The sequence below is a fragment of the Panthera uncia genome, chromosome E3, assembly GCF_023721935.1.
Source record: "Panthera uncia isolate 11264 chromosome E3, Puncia_PCG_1.0, whole genome shotgun sequence".
NCBI lineage: Eukaryota > Metazoa > Chordata > Mammalia > Carnivora > Felidae > Panthera > Panthera uncia.
In genome coordinates, this window is record NC_064815.1 from 13,913,390 (window position 1) to 13,918,756 (window position 5,367).

Here is a 5,367-nt window from a genome sequence, read left to right on the forward strand (position 1 = left end):
GAAGTCGGCCGCTTAACCGACTGAGCCACCCAGGCGCCCCTACGACCAACTTTTTAAAACAATCGCTTGGTGAAGGAAAATTGGCGATGTCCTCACTGTGTGGAAAATCAGTGCCACTTGCCGTAAAAAAGCAGGAGCTATAAAAACCTCACACACAAATCTGCTCGATTCTGGTGTGATTCGGCCCAAGTCAGGGGGGGAATTAGAGACGGCCTGCCCGACGTGGCGGGGACACACCTGCCGGGGCGAGGCTGCATTAGCCTGTGAGGGGGTGTTACTCCTTTAACTAAAAAGCTCCAGGTTTCCCTCGCCCCCGGGGGGTGGTCCCCCTGCACTGGGCACGGACCCCAAGCTGCTTCCGTGGTCCACGAGGCCCTGCCCTCCTCCTGCCTGGCCCCTCACACTCCCCACAAGGGGGCTGGGGACATCCTGCTACTCTGGTCACAGCCCTGGGGAGCAGACACCCCCCACACACACACAAGGCTCGGCTGAGAAAAGTAGATTCGGTCCATATTCAGGGATGGGAAGATGCAGTCCCTGGAGCTTCAGGGGGGTTATGGGAACCCGGGAAAGGGAGCCGCTTCTGAGCCATCCTGCTCTTCTAGAAGGACAGCCAGCTGGGCGGTGGGCACGAATGGCAGTGGGAGAAAGAGCTTGAGCCGGAGAGGGGCTTGCAGTGGGCGCCCTGGCCAGGCCAGGGAGCGTGCGCGGATAAGAGTGCAACCCACCCAGAGGAGCCCCGCTTGGAAGAGGCAGGGTTCTGGAAACCAGAAGGGGAAGTTCCAGATCCATATTGAGAGTGGAGTTTCAGAATAAACAGGATGGAATCCGGGATGGTTAATTTTATGTGTCAGCTTGGTATGTTTCTGTGGGGGTGTTTTTGGATGAGATTTAAATCGGTAGCCTTTGAGTACAGAGATGGTCCTCCATGTGGGTGGGCCTCATCCAATCAGTTGAAGGCTTGACTAGAACAAAAAGGCTGACCTCCCCTGAGCAACAGGAGCAAACAGTCTTTGAACTTGAAATGCACCCCCTTCCTGGGTGTCCAGCCTGCTGGGCTGCCCTGCAGGTTTTGGACTTGCTAGCCTTTACAATCATGTGAGCCAGTACCTTAAAACAGATCCCTTTTGGAGGCACCTGGTTGTCTCAGTCGGTGGAGCGAGTGACTCTTGACCTCAGGGTTGTGAGTTTGGGCCCCATGTTAGGTGTAGAGATTACTTAAAGTCTTAGGGATGCCTGGGTGACTCAGTTAAGCATCCAATTCTTTTTTTTTGTTTTGTTTTGTTTTTCCTTTTCAATGTTTATTCGTTTTTGAGAGATGGAGACAGAGCACGAGTGGGGGGGAGGGGCCGACAGAGGGAGACACAGAATCTGAAGCGGGCTCCAGGCTCTGATGGTGGCAGCACAGAGCCTGATGCGGGGCTTGAACTCACGGACCATGAGATCACCACCTGAGCAGAGGTGGGACGCTTAACGGACTCAGCCACCCAGGCGCCCCAAGCGTCCAACTCTTGATTTGGGCTCAGGTCATGATCTCATGGTTTGTGAGTTCGAGCCCTGCATCAGGCTCTGTGGTATCAGCACAGAGCCTGCTAGGGATTCTCTCTCTCTCTGCACCTCTCCCACTCATGCTCCCTCTCTCCCTCTCTCTCAACATAAATAGATAAATATTTTTAAAAAGTTAAAAACTCTTAAAAAAAAAAAAAGATCTCTTTCTCTCGATATATACACAATTCTATTGTTTTCATTCTCTTTCTGTAATACCCTGACTAATGCATCCCAGAGTGAGATGCTTTCTATTCTCCTAATAGAAAGCATGTGGACGCTGGGCCGGAACGATTGGTGAGTATCTGGACGCAGGGTAGGTAGGAAACCAGTGCTCAGCAAAACTAGAACTGTTTCAACTGTATGTGTCCAGAGGGTGGTGGCTTCTGGGAAGGATTGACCGCATTTTTGTCTGTGCTAATCTGTCCCCACCTCCAAGAGCATCCACTCCTTACAACAGCTTTATCGAGAGCTTGTTAATGGGCTGTGGTGCCCTCGTGGCTGTAGTCGAGTTTAGGACATTTCCGTCGTTCTGTCCTCCTTATGGCAATCATCGTCCATTTCCCCTCCAATCGCCCCGCCCCAGGCGACTTACTAATCCACTTTGTATAAATCTGCCTGTTCTGGACACTTCTTATAAAACCCTCTACGTCTCACAGTACGTATGGTGACACCTTCTGTGTCTGGCTCAGCAGAAATTTCCGTGAGCGTGATGTTTTCAAGTTTCATCCACGTATCAGTACTTCATACCCTTTATGGCTGAACAATACGCCATTGTATGGATGGACCACATTTTGTTTCTCCTTCGTCAGTTGGACAGTTGGGTCATTTCCGTTTTTTGGCTGTTGTGAATAAGGCTGCTGTGAACACTCACATACAGTGTTTGTGTGAGAACACCAGCTTCCTAAGAGAAAGCGGTTGTCTGTTTTGCTTACTTCCAGCTCCCCGGTCCCTGGGAGACTACGTGGTTCATGGCCGGCAGACAGGGACGACGCAGGGCGTGAATGCTTTCTTGGGTGGCCTTGTACACGATACTTAATATTTCTGCCTCTTCGGCTGTAAAACAGAAATACAGTCTGAGTCTATCATTCCGAAATCCAGGAGGCTCTGAAAGACCAAATTCTTTTTGGTGAGTTTGTAAGCAAACTCGCTTGGTGCGAAATTGATTTGAGGCTATTCACGGGTCTTATTTATACCGTGCAAAGTTCTGCAGTCTCACTGCAGAAACAGTGATGTGCTCGATGACGGAGAATGGCCCCAGTCCCCACTGAGGTGTCGGTAAAATACAGGAACGATACTGAGCCACACGGGGGCGCCCACTGGGCACTTAATGCATGGTTTGCTATGCATCAATTATGCCTCCATATGGCCTTTTTTTTTTAAGACCAAGAAAAAGAAAAGGAAAGAAAAGGAGAAAAGAAAAGAAGAAAAGAAAAGAAAGAAAAGAAAAGAAAAAATAAAGAAAAGAAAAGAAAAGAAAAGAAAAGAAAAGAAAAGAAAAGGAAAGAAAAGAAAAGGAAAAGGAAAGAAAAGAGGCTCCCTTTGGTCACTCTTGCATTACAGTGTTAAAAGTACTCTTGCAAGCTGGTGGGGAGTGGCCTTGAAACTGCCCAGCCAGCGGCGGCGAGAGCGGAACCCTCCTTTGCTGTGGCTTTTCTAGCCCTTGATGGGTTTGGGGTCTTTTAGGCCTGGACCTATTTGCCTGTAAGTGGAGAAAGCAGCCACCAGAGGGCGCACCGTGACTCCCTTTTTCTGGAAGAAGCCTTGACAAATTTTCACTAGGAGAGATTCGCAGGCTTTCCCACACAATCCTACCTAAATCCTTGAAAAAACAAAATCGAGAACAGCCAAACAAACCACTGTCAAAAACGTTTGCAAAGATCCGTCTTCCATGGACCAGCCATCCCACGTCGAGGATCTGACCTAGAGAGATTCTATCTAGGAGGCAACATTGACCCCAGTATTCACACTCTGTGTGTTAAAAATAAACATTACAGAAAAAAAATTTTGTTTTAAAGACAAACTCTACGCCCCACATGGGGCTAGAACTCACAGACCCCAAGATCAAGAGTCTCATGTTCTACTGACTGAGCCAGCCAGGCGTCCCAGAGGAAAAAAGAATTTTTTCAATTACTGTTTGAGGGGTGCTTGGGTGGCTCATTAGGTTAAGCATCTCACTCTTGATTCCGGGTCATGATCTCACAGTTTGTGAGTTTGAGCCCTGCATTGGTCTCTGTGCTGACAGCATGGAGCCTAATTGGGATTCTCTCTCTCTCCCTGTCTTTCTGCCTCTCTCTCTCTCTCTCTCTCTCTCTCTCTCTCTCTCTCTCAGAAATATATGAATAAATATTTTAAAAAATAAAAATAAATAAATTGTTGTTTGAAAGAGCAGAAAGCTAGACCCAGGGAAACCTCTCTCCTGGGAAAGCTGCTTAAACTTAGGCAAAAAAAAATCAAAGTACTTGCACATCTAGGGTTCCAGTAACAGAGGAGGGAAGCTAAACAACTGGGAGAATAATCCCAATAGTGTGTCACGTGGAATTTATCCTACTGACTGTGGGATGCCTTGTGAGTCAAGATTCTGGCATGAAAGGGAGAATTTAAGAATTTAAGCTAATTTTGGGGCACCTGGGTGGTTCAGTCGGTTGAGCGCCCGACTTCGGCTCAGGTCATGATCTCGCGGTCTGTGAGTTCGAGCCCCGCGTCGGGCCCTGTGCTGACAGCTCAGAGCCTGGAGCCTGCTTCCGATTCTGTGTCTCCCTCTCTCGCTCTCTCTGCCCCTCCCCTGCTCATGTTCTGTCTCTGTCTCAGAAATAAACATTAAAAAAATTCTAAAAAAAAAAAGAATTTAAGGTAATTTCATAAAGAGACTGTTTCCTGAGATTTCTGCCGCGTTCAGTGCACCAAGGGCTGATGGAGCCCCTGGAGTCTAGCTATCGTGGGCGCAGTCACTCCGAGGCTGAAGAGGTTAGGGAGCAGTGTTACCGAACTCTGCAGAGACATGGCCCAGAAGAGTGCAGCCACTTCCAGAACCCCAGGGATGCAGCGAAAGAGCAGGGCTGGTGAGGGGCAAGGGAAAATAGGAACACCTCCAATACCTCGGCTACCCTTCCGCACCCTCTGATCTCCTGCGAGCTCCCCCGTTGGCCAAATGTGACTGGATGCCAGACAGCAAAGGAGGCCAGGTGATAGAGCCCACGGAAATCAGCCTCCTGGGGCACAGAGCCCGGCAGGAAGAGTGGAAAAAAGATCCAGGGCGTACAATGTGGCTGAACTGCGGAGATTGACCATCTCCTCGCTGGGAAACTGGAATGGAATTAAGGCAAGAAATTATAACGGCCTGAACCAGGACGGTGGTGCAGAGGGGAGGGTATAGATGAATGCAAGAGGGAGAACCGGTGGGATGGACTTGCCTCTGTGAAGAGTGAAGGAGAGGAGTCTAGGATGTCCCTGAATTTCTGATTTTGCTAATGGCTACTATCTTGGCGGGGGTCCTAGAGGAAAAGAGTGGGTTTCATGGTGCAGGGGGTAGCAGAGTTTGATTTGGGTCTTGGTGAATCAAGGAGCCTGGGAACAGCCCAGTAGAGCTGTCTAGTTGGCAGCTGGGTATTAGTAATGTGGGCATGATACTTCTTCATTGCTGTGTCCTTAGCTCCTAGCCCAGAGCCTGGCACATAGTAGGTACTCAGAAAATATTTGCTGGAAGGAAGGAAGGGAGGAAGGAAGGAAAGGAAGGAAAGAAAGGAGGGAGGGAGAAGGGAGGGAGGGAGGAGAGGGGGAGGGAGGGGAAAAGAAGGCAGGAGGGAAGGAGGGAAGGAGGGA